We start from the raw sequence: 12,115 nt of genomic DNA, 5'->3' as shown, positions 1-12,115 counted from the left end.
ATCATCAGAGTTGATGTTATTTGCGCAGATAAACCTTTGGAAACACAAAACGGAAAGCACATGATGACTTTACTGACCAGCGGTGCTATTCTGAACTGCTCTCGCGGCCGTGGACACTCACGTATTTTGTTTGTAAATAAATAAATACGCGACATATAAGCTTTTTTTACAGCCGCGAGAGCGTTTAGAATATCGCCCAAAAAGAAACATAACTTGAGATCAACAGTTTGCAACTTACAAGGGGTGAGTTCACACTGATCTCTTTTTTCAGACTGATAAGAGGATTTATCGAGAACCTTTCGTTTTTAGAGAGTAGCAATTTTTATGTTTCTGATGGTTGTCTCCCAGAGTGTCAGCACGGGCTGTTTTACCTCCTGGCTTCCAGAAACTACCTGCCTCTGGTAATGCCGATTAAAATTGCAGTCAGGCAGCTTAACATTATCACTTTGGAGATCAACATCTTTCACATCAGTGAAAGTATGTTTAAGAGACAAATACTCTTGCCATTGGAGAGCATTAACCTAAATAATTTCAAACCATTATTCAAGGCTTCCTTTGATGTATTGTCCCACCTTATCGTCTTAAATATTTTGTTGTAATGTAATTTTGGTCAAATAAATTAATTTGAATTTGAAAAATACGAATTTGAAATTAATTTGATTTTGAGACTTGACTTGACTTTACAATATGTTAAAATAACCCTAACAGGTTTTAAAACTCATGAATTAAAAAATTAGAGTCATTTATTTAGGATTTGTACAGTGTTACAGCCGTTGCAAAATGGAGCTTGTTAATCTGAAAACGTGACGTTTTACATAATATCCATACAATTAACATAGAGCCCAATAATGGACGCTGTTATGCGATCTGAGACGTTGGACAAGAGTGCGAACAATACACGGCATATTAACCCAAATAACGCATTGTGCATCTGAACGGCCGCGGGCGTGAAAATCTAAGGAATTTAACCTGGGTAATAGTAATTAAATTTTAAATTACAAACTTCTATTTTCTTTATTTGAAGTGCCATACAAATAAACCTTTATTCAAATTGCTTGTATAAACCGTAGAACAACGACGCATGTGCGAAAAATGCGACATTGACCTTCTCTAAAATTTTATTCTGAAAACGTTTTATATGGGATTTATATTTAGGTTTGAAAATTCTACAATGGTAAGTCTTAAAAATTACTAAATGTCTCTTGTTAGATAGATATTTTTATATGGAAATGAATATAATGAAACTTAATAATATTTCAGGTCTATAACAAATTAAAAGGTTGTAATTTTTTTTCATTTTATAATAACCATTGTGTATTTTATATTCACATAAATATGCAAATTCATAAATTAAACCAGCAAATGACAGATCAAAAGCCCTGTACACGAGTCTTAAGGTAAAAACAAAGTATAGAAGTCTTAGCATTTACAGGACCCTTTGTTGGCTTAGTTCCATACGGAGATAACTAGAAATTATTTTCAATAGATTGAGTTTTTCTACTGACATTTCTTAGGGGAATTAAATTATTATAATAAAAATGCGTACATAGTTTTATTAAACTTTTTTCTTATAATTTTACCAGTGACAAGATTTCGTCGTAACCGACGTCGTCAGACTGGTGGGAAGTTAAACAAATTACTATGTTATTATATAGTTTCAAGTACAAGCAATATAATAAAAACAGACGACAGAGACATACATTTAACATTTTTTAAAATACTAATGTAATTGTAGAAGATGAACTAATTATTTAAAAAAAATAATCATTAACATGGACACCATAAGAGAATATCAGAACAATATTACACGGAATATTTTAAAATAAGACAAGGACAGTCGAGACTAACAAACCAGGGACTGAAATTATACAATAAACTACCAGACAAAACTAAACAAAAGACTCAGAGTACCTTTACAAAAGATTTTATTTATGTTTTTTTGTAGATATTTCTTGATAAAACTCCATAGTTAATGATTTAGATAAATTTATCAATGAAACTCCTTGGTTAATTTAATTTTGACCAACGAGTGCTTTCTCCTAAAAAATCCTGAAGATGCCTTCTTAGGCAAAAACGCTTCTGGTCAAAATCAAATAAAGTGAAACTAAACCAAGAAGTTTTGTGGATAGTTTTATTTATAATTTTATCTTAATCATTAACTTTACTAAATATGTTAAAAATATTATCATTAAAAATGGAAAATTTATTTTTAAAAAGAAAACATAATTTGTTCAATGAATGGTATCCATGAGTAAGGGTTTATTAATTAATTTAAAATAAAATTGTTCAAGTCCGATTGAAGATTAAAAGCGAACCTTGAATCCAAAATATTCAGAAATATCACTGAAACAGAACTTAGAATTATTTCATTCATCATTACGATCATTACCATCATTACCTTATCCGGTCCTAATAGATTGGGAACTGAATTAATACATCAAAACCAGCGTATTTCGATAATTCATTACTTGAAGGTAAGATGATCAGTCTTACGCTTAAAATGATAGTTCAAGGACTATGCAATACTGTAGAGTAAAACCACATTTAAAAGTAATTTTGCCAGGAGTTGAACCCGAGAACTCAATAATGGTAGGCGATTGCACCGACCACACACAACAAGGTGGACTTATCTCCACAGGATGTTTGACCTGAGAGTATCCGTTGAGTCGAAAACACTCGTCCAATGTGTCAGATCTTTTTCACAAACTGAACTGTATTTTTTATTCACCTGGACACAGAATGAACGTTTCATTACTCATCTCATATCATTTGATCACTTTTATCTTTTCACTGTTGGAAGAGAAATTACAGCAATATCACGAAAATAGGTACCTGCGCAATATGCATTATACGAGTACTTGCCTCACTATATTTATCACGATCAAGAAATGCCACAAGCTGTATTCTCAAATAAGTCTCGCGGTATCAAGGAGCCTCCGTGGCGCAATGGGTAGCGCGTTCGGCTGTTAACCGAAAGGTTGGTGGTTCGAGCCCACCCGGGGGCGATTATTTTTTGTGTATTTAAAACAATATTTTTGCAGTTCAATTTATATTAAAATCTCTTTGTGGAGTTGGATTGTCAATAGTCTCTAATTCAGTTAAAATAAATTAATGGTGCTTATGACAGTGAGGACATAATCATATATGCATAAAAATGAAAGAGAAAACTAATTAAAGTATGTCGTAGTTGAGCATTTTACCATGTACCCGGCAAATCTGGCAACGTTTGAAAAAAAATAGTAGATAATGTAAACAATGTACCTTTTGATGATTTATTTATTTATTTATATATACGCCCAATGGGCATTTTTATGGACACATTTCTACATAGAAAATTATTATAAATATATAAATATTTTTGGACACATTTTTCATGATAACATCAAGGAAAGTAACGTTATTTTATGTTGAAAAATATTAATTAAAGCATATATTTTGCAGAAACAAAATCGTGCCATCGTTATGAGAAATAAAAAAACCCTTTAATCCTTAAGACTTGAATTAATTCCTGTGAATATAAAAAATAGTTTTAAATCTGTGTGTATTAACCGAATTATTAAAAAAAATAAAAATATGTTTAATGCTTTTTATTAGTATCATTTTTATTTTTATCATTTTTTATAAACAGAAGTCTCAAATTGACAATCAACGGACCAAATTATTAAAAATATGATATTGTCTTACAATATATAATCATTCAATAAAATTAATTTAATTTTACTGAAATATGTCTTATACATTATTTACAAGGACGACAGGAATGCGCTCCAAAAAAAACAACCCAGCCAGAAGTCAGCTGTCAAAGTTTAAAACGAACTTTTCTGTGTAATCATGATTACCGACGTATACGAAAAAAAATTGAGACGTGCTTAAGGGTTCCAACAATCAAAAAATAAACTCGCCGCTTTTACATTTCGGTCGGTACGAGGGTAAAAATATCTTGAAATTCGTGTATGTTTGAAGGAACACCCGGGCTCAAAAGGTTAAATAATATAGTTCGATTAACGGGATTGCGGGCAGAACGACGATTTACACAATAATAATAAAAACATTTATATCCTGTCATTGGCCAAGACTTATAACTGTAATGCCTTCTTAAAAATGTTTCCCTCTTTAGTGGAAAAAATAATGCCCATATTTTAAACTGCCTGGAAGGTGGGATTTAGCCTCGTCTACAATGATTTGTACAAATAATTTTAAAAATTTGTTGACGGTTTCCAAAATAAATCATTTTTATGGTGTATATTAATAATTGACTTTAAGTTATGTTTTCAATATTCATGTTATCCTTAAATTTGTTGATCTTCAACGAAACGAAATTTTCTAATAAACAAAAAAAAAAAAGCTTTTTAATTGGAGCGAAACATATTGTATTTTGACAATTTTTTATGATGTATAATAATAATTGACCTTAAATTATGTATTACAATATGCATGTTATCCTTAAATTTGTAAAATAATACAATAATATAGCGGAATAATTCATTTATCGTCAATCGGACAAATTACTATGATACTAACAGACTCCAAACAGAGTTAAAGATTTTTTTAGAGAAGGCAATATAGAAGTCCAGGCATCTACAGGGCTAATGACCTGTCATTGGCTGGTTTAAGTGGCCACTTTACACACGGTGTAACTTTCACCATTCTCCCATATTTGAACATCTATATTCCTTCGATTCTTTCATCTGTTGATGTTTGTGAAGTTAAAGAACTGAAACCTGTAATTATATGGGTGAGATTCATGTGATTGAATTATTTCACCATCGTACTAGCCAACGCTTGAAATTTTTATTTTGAAATTTTTAAACTTCTTCATGGACCAAGTGAATTTATAATCAAATATGTGTAAAATGGTGAATGTTACACCATGCGTAAAGTGGCCACTTAAACCAGCTAATGACAGGTCATAAGCCCTGTAGATGCCTGGACTTCCATATTGCCTTCTCTAAAAAGTTCTTCGTCTCTATTGTAGTCTGTTAATATAAGCAGCTCCCCAGGGAGTTGAATCCAGTCCTTGTCTACGGAAATTTGGACAAACTCAAAATATTGTTTCTATGATACTCGTACAAATATGATAAAAATAGCTTTTTAATTGGCGCGAAACTTAATGTAAAATCAAAGTAAAAACATTTCCACGAATATGCCGAGATAACAGCCGTTGTGTTGCCTGATCTTTTATAAAATGTACATTTAATTCAACGATAATAACACTTTCTTAGCAAAATATTTTAACTATGTCAAAATTTCCTTCTACGCTAGACGAGTAGGTCAGGAGTGTGACGTGAAATGGCGTAACCCTTTTAATATGACATCAAAATAGTGTCTCTTACTTACTATTTATTATCTTTGTATTTGCTTCTCATGGTTTTTACCCTTGTCAGTATTTGACTTGTTCTACCTTCGGGGTCCTCAAAATTGGGTTCAAGAGATCCATCCATCTTGATAAGAATTGCGCATAAGGTAAAAAACCTTAAGCTCATAAAACTTTTTTTTTTTTACAGATAATAAACTATTTTTTCTGTTGCTTCATTATTATTATAACCATTAAACATATTTTTTACGAAAATATTTTAACAACCATGATCTTTATTCTTCAATCTACAATCCTTTTTGGATAAGTTACGATTTCCTTAGAAATCAATGCTGTTATCTAGCGGCGACAATATGCCATGACGCAGTAGGCGTAACAAGATGGCTGTCTTAAATTTAATAAATCTTAAATATACAATATACAGATGCATATACTGTAAGGTCTTAACAGTGAACAGAGAGGTAAATTTGGAGAGATCGGTGCCGTTATTTAGCGGTTGTGATTACCTGATTTTATTAACTGATGAACTAATTTCACTTACATATTTTAAAAATAAAAAAATACTGACAAACTTAGTATCATGAGAAGGTACATTTGGAAGATAAGGAGTCATAGAAAGTCGTAAACCATCGTTTAGAGGAGTCAGATGTTTAAAAATTATGCTACAGAGTGTGGATTCCAAGGTTTGATTCAAATTTTATGATTTCCTCTCAAAATCAATAAAAATTTCGTCATTTTTTCCGTAAAACGTAGCTATGCAGAACACAGCCAGCCACAAAAAGTGAAACGGAGATAATGGCATCTCTGTTATAAGAGTGAATAATAAAATATATATAACAGTTGGAATGTTTTTGGCTATGACAAACAATAAGCAATGAACACATGAGTTTTTTTTTCATTAAAAACTAGAATCTAATGATGTATTTGACCAGCTTTAATGATTTTTTAGGCACTGAAAGATTTTTCTCGTGCTGTGGGTGTTTTCTGTAAATTGAGAAATGTCAATTTTGTGATCGACACTATTTTCAGAAGGTGATTATTACTGTTTTTTGTCTGAAAGCAGTCCAGCTGTTTTTAGAATTGACCTTTCTGCATCCGATAATACCAATATATCATTTTTTCTATATTGAGGATTGGCTGCTTTCTGCATAACTACGTTCAAATGTCTACCGCTACACGAGAAAAATCGTTCCCAAACTGTTTGAGTGACAGCTGTTCTGCAAATGACGGCACCGCTGTTTGACATTCTGATCACAAACAACGCTTTCTAGGAAACCTGCGCTATCTGGTTTGTACAGACAACGTTTTAATGACGTCATCCACCATTACATGACGGTCGCAAGATAACAGCACCGTTTTCTTAGAAAACCATAGTTTTATCAACATTGTACTGTTATTTAACGTACCTGCATGTTTACGTGTATGTTTTTTAGAGATTTATATATCAATACAACAATCGAGAGTAAATCTATGTTTTAAAACATTTACGTAATATAAGCAAATCGACCGAAATTATAGCGTCGGCCTCGTGGTGTAATGGCCAGCGCGTTTGCCTACCATGCAAGAAATTCCTGGCATGGTTGATATAAAATATTTATTGACAAGATTGTTTTCACACCGGAATATTTCATAGTCCCTGTACCTGAAGCGTAAGACTGATAATAGTAATAGTACCTACATGTAACAAAAATGATCAAGATACCCTGCAATTGGTATGCCAATGCAGTGCCCTATGCACCATTAGGTGCGGAAAGAGAATGACGATGATGATGAATATTAGCAAATAAGGAGCGTTCAATTGCTGCGATAATATACATAATCTAGAGTGCTTAAAATCCTTAATAAACCTTTGATTATGTGTGCGTGACAAAACGTTTTCAAATTAAATATTTTAGGGTGCCTACTAACACAAACGAAATTTGTATGTTTTCTTTGTTCACCGAAAGGCACTAGAAAATTAATGAAGACTTATTGAGAGGAAGCGCGGTCTATTTTTTCTTCATACAAACTTATTCCTTAATTTTCTCCATCGATTATGACACTTTTACATTTTATTATTGGCGTTTCCCTATAGTTTTGTTTTTTTGATAAATTGTTTATACTGGAAAAAAGAACCACCCAAAAACCCCAGAAAGCGCTCAGTTTTACCTGCTGTCTTCGGACTTAAGGTATACAAACATGAAAACTATTTTCGAAAAACGCAAAAATTTCTGACACAGAAAATGTCATTCTGATACTCTATTAACTCTTAAATCTCGCTGGCTCAAAAAATACGCGCGTTGCGGTGGTGGGTCAGATAAGACCCAGTTTTAAAGTTTAAAGTTTTTAGTCGCCCTTTTGCCATTTTTTGTGATGTTTTCAACATTTTTTTGCCACCAAAATATGTTTCAAAGCAATAAAAAAACACGTAGTAATGAATTTTTTTAAAGAAAAATGACGAACATACAAATTACTTACAGAATTTTCAATACTACTGGGTCTAATCGGACCAATCTCCGGTGGATATAAGTTAAAAACAACAAAATCGGTTCAGATTTGAGGTTTGGAAAGCGGGACAACGAAACGTCGATTTTAGTTAGGCATAATCAGGGACTGCGAGAGAGTGACAGAAAAACAATGTTTAAATACCTATTCACTAAAATTTCTTGTCACCGCATAATATCCTCTTGAACAATCGAACGCACTTTAAACAGAGAGCAAATGGCTACTTTGCCAACAGAAATGAAATGAAATCATGAAACTTTAGTGGTTTTTAGCCTTATTAGTTAAATTATTAAAGTGAAAAATAGGTTAAAAAATAAATAAACTTTTTGAGAGTTCTTTGATTTTAAAATTTAAAAAGTTCAGTAAACCGAATTAGCGTTTTTATTTCGCATGTTATTTTAAACTGCTATCAAGAGTTTACGCAGAACCAACTAACGACATTAGAGTATAGAAATTGAAAAAATAATATTTTCAGGCGTTGCCTAGTATGTAGGTGAAATAATTTAATTAGTTGAATCTCACCTGCATAAATAAAGGTTTCAGCTCTTTAACTTCACAAACATCAACAGATGAAAGAATTGAAGGAATATAGATGTTCAAATATAGGCAAAATGGTGAATGTTACACAGTGTGTAAAGTGACCACTTGAACCAGCCATTGACAGGTCATAAGCCCTGTAGATGCCTGGACTTCTATATTACCTTCTCTTAAATGTTCTTCATCTCTGTTGTAATATGTTGACGTTAGGTAAATTTATATTTTTATGAGAAATAAGTAAATGATCAATGAATATCTTCATAGATCAAGATTTAGAATCGCTGATGTACCTAACCAAACGTTTGATGATAAATTACTTTTGGAGTGATTTATATCTACCGTGACGCGAATCACCCCCTAAGACCAGCCCTCTGCCTCTCTTACCTTCCCGGAGGGCATAAGGAGGCGGAGGACATATTCAAAGTGTGATCCGCCTCAAACGGGATAAGATGCGAGATTAAGTATCCGAGGAAGATAAAACAAGGAACATGTTATTCGAACAGAGTTGAAGATGTTATGAAACCGTACTAGTACACCTGGGAACGAAAGAACCGAATCGCATTATCGCACATACGATAAAATAGAGCCATATATAAGTCAACACTAAAAAAATCAAACAAGTTGATACAGCCTTTCTTATTTTATTTGTTTATGTACTTTACTATTTTGTTTTGCCTGAAAATGTATTTTTTGGTACACAGACATTGGAAAATATAAAATGATTTACATCTCGAGCAAGTAGAAGAATTTGTGTATCTGGGAAGCATGTTTTAAAAAAATGGAAGAGTAGAAAAAGATTTTGAAAGAAGAGTGAATGCGGGCAACAAAATGAACGGAGCACTAAGCACAGTAATTTCTAATAAAAATATGTCAATCGAAGCTAAACTGGCAGTGCACAACGGAGTTTTAGTCCCAACACTTATGTATGGAAGTGAAACATGGAGCTGGTAGAGGAAGGATGAAAGCCGAGTGAACGCGGTTGAAATGCGATCTCTTAGACGGATGTGCGGGAAATCAATGTACGACAGGGTTACGAATGATGAAATTAGGCGAAAGTGTAAATCTGAATCAAGTATAATTGATAAGATTAAGAAAGGGTCTCTGAGATGGTTTGATCACGTAGAACAAATGGACGACGAAAGAATGGTAAAACAAGTATATATGGCGAAAATGAACGGCAACGTGAGACGAGGACGACCAAGGAAGACGTGGCATGATCAGATAAACCAAAATCTTAAGTCTGGTCATGTCAAAAGCAGATAGAACCGAAGGGCATGTATGTCAAGATGTATGAATGTGGAAGAGGCTAGGATTGTATGCCAGGATAGACGTGTGTGGCGGTCCATTCTCTCTGCCTACCCCTACGGGGAAATGGCGTGATGGTAGTAGTAGTAGTGAATGATTCATTTAACCTTTAACTAAGTAAAAATACATGTCGATGGCTCAGTTCCATAGAAAGCCAATTTAAAAGTTTTTGAATTTTAAAATATTAAAAAAATACTCCGTTTCAATACTATAAAGGTTTCAATCTTAAAAATATTTATTTTATTTTATGGAACAGCTATTTTCACATGAAAAAAAAATCTTAACAACCTCTCAGCTCATTAAAACGTTGTAATAATTTACATTTACAACTTTACTTCTAAAACTAGTAACTATTGTGTATGTATTTCATATAAACATATATGTATACACACTTTACTTAAAGTGATATTCATAATCAGTTGAGATGAGTAAAGTCAGTAATTTCTCAAAACAAATGTGTAATTTCTAGTAATAGCTTTATAGAATTCAGCCATCGATATGTTATACGATAACTTGATTGATTTGCCAACCTGTTTTTAAATTCAATTCTAGTGTGATTTAAAGTTGCGTTATCATTATTGATGTTCTTGTATACAGTATAATTGTTTGAACTCTTTTAAATCAACAAGTAGAAAAACAAACATATTTTAATTAAAAAATCTAATCTCCACGCTACATGAAAAGTGTTTTAGTGCATTATGATAAGCTTTTGTTTTTAACCCACGATTGAATCCTTCTACCACGATAGAAAAAATAGGTCAACCTTTGCACAAAAAGAGATACATGTTTGAAGGGAATAATGATTGTATTTGTATAACCGATGAACCGATCTTTTTTGTGCGTAACGCTTGTTTTGATTTCTGTTTCCACGCGCTTTGCATAGCCAATTTGGTAAACACGAGATAAAGCTCCCGCCACACGGTGCACGTGTGTTTTGACAGGTGCTTCAGACAGAACATCAGTCATACAAATGACAGTGATAAAGGCTAATTAGACCCTGTAGCAGCACACACCCCGGTGTAGCTCGGCCTTAAAGCAACTGTCACACCAAATAGGAAACGGCTGGAAATTTTATTCAGGAATTTTAATTAACTTGTTATAATGTTAATAGAGATAATTACGTTTGGGAAATTTTTGACGTTTGTCAGATTTGATACGAGAATTTCAAATTATTTGGATGGAATTGTACGAGATGCGCAGATAGTGTAAACAGTAAAATGATAATAATTGTGAGCTCAAATTGTGTAAGAATTTCATTGTATTGTATAATATGTTTAATTTTTAATTATACAAATGGTAAATGTAAGTAAAACATCACGTTTGATAAAAGTTTTGTTTTGACGTTTTGTGTACAAGTGTTTTCTAACTGATTGTTCGGCCTATTAAAATAAGATTTTTTTTTAAATGAAGGAAACTTTTTAATTTATATTTTGTAGATTTGTGAATTACGTGAATATTTATTTCTAACTGATGGCTTAGTATTATTTTCATATTTTAATTTATGTACGGCTGTAATTTTAAACAAGTCCATGCCTCCACATACCCGAAACCGTATTAAATATCGTGGGTCTTCTTATCTTTTAGACTCATACATAAAGCAATGTATTTTAATATCAATGAATTACTCTTTTAAAATGATTTCATTCATCACAATTTCAATTGAATTCAATTCTACTACTTCCACTGCCCCTTTCACTGTGCGTTTAAAAAATCATACGGAGAGCCTTGTCGGATGTATTTACTTAACTGACGTAACTGTACTTACTTGTATTACAATTGCCTATGTCCATTATAGTAATTTTATAAATTTAATTAAGTTAGGTTATACAATAACGATCGTTATTTTAAAATTCTCTAACTTTAACGCCCTACATATGAGTCACCAAAAAATAAATCCCGTGATCATGCATGTAACACCGCTTATTTCATGGTTTATTAACTTTATCAATTTAATAATTTCACTGTGAAAGGATCGTTAGTAGATAGGTACTACGTTTGACAATTTCACTATTAAGGGTTAGGCAACACTACTTTCCTTTGATGGGAAAGGATGGCACACAATATTATTTCAGTCATCTCTAGAGATATTGGGGTCTCTAGACAATATATATACAAAATATTTTAACTGCATTCTCTCAAAGACGAGAATTTCGCAAGTATCGGTCACTATATTATGGGGCACCTGCTTGTAGCTTTGAACTCAACAAAATATTCCTTTTCATAACTGTTGGTCCGAGAACACTTTTTTTTATGCATGGGAGTTGCGTTAGTATTTACCTTGCTTATGATATACAAGGTTTATATTTCAACGAATTGATTTTTCTGCACTTACATTAATATAATTTTATTTAAAGCTGTCGGGAACAGGAAGAATATGCTAAAGTGGGCCAATCTGGAACTTCTGAGCATTTGCTCATGTGGAAAAGAAACCACTCAAAACTCTTCAGGAGAAACCGGCCTGTTGACAGTAGTTAT

At 32.5% G+C, this 12,115-nt stretch overlaps 1 non-coding gene across 1 annotated transcript; it reads left to right on the top strand.

Annotated features, from left to right (window-relative positions):
- Positions 1-2,932: 2,932 nt before the first annotated feature.
- Positions 2,933-3,005, top strand: TRNAN-GUU (transfer RNA asparagine (anticodon GUU)). Its single transcript has one exon. It is a non-coding gene; the product is annotated as a tRNA-Asn (tRNA).
- Positions 3,006-12,115: the final 9,110 nt, after the last annotated feature.

This window comes from Micrasema longulum, unplaced genomic scaffold (assembly GCF_059751315.1).
Source record: "Micrasema longulum isolate JH-2025_06_02 unplaced genomic scaffold, ASM5975131v1 h1tg001297l, whole genome shotgun sequence".
NCBI classification, from domain to species: domain Eukaryota; kingdom Metazoa; phylum Arthropoda; class Insecta; order Trichoptera; family Brachycentridae; genus Micrasema; species Micrasema longulum.
This window is presented reverse-complemented; position numbering and strand designations above follow the sequence as displayed.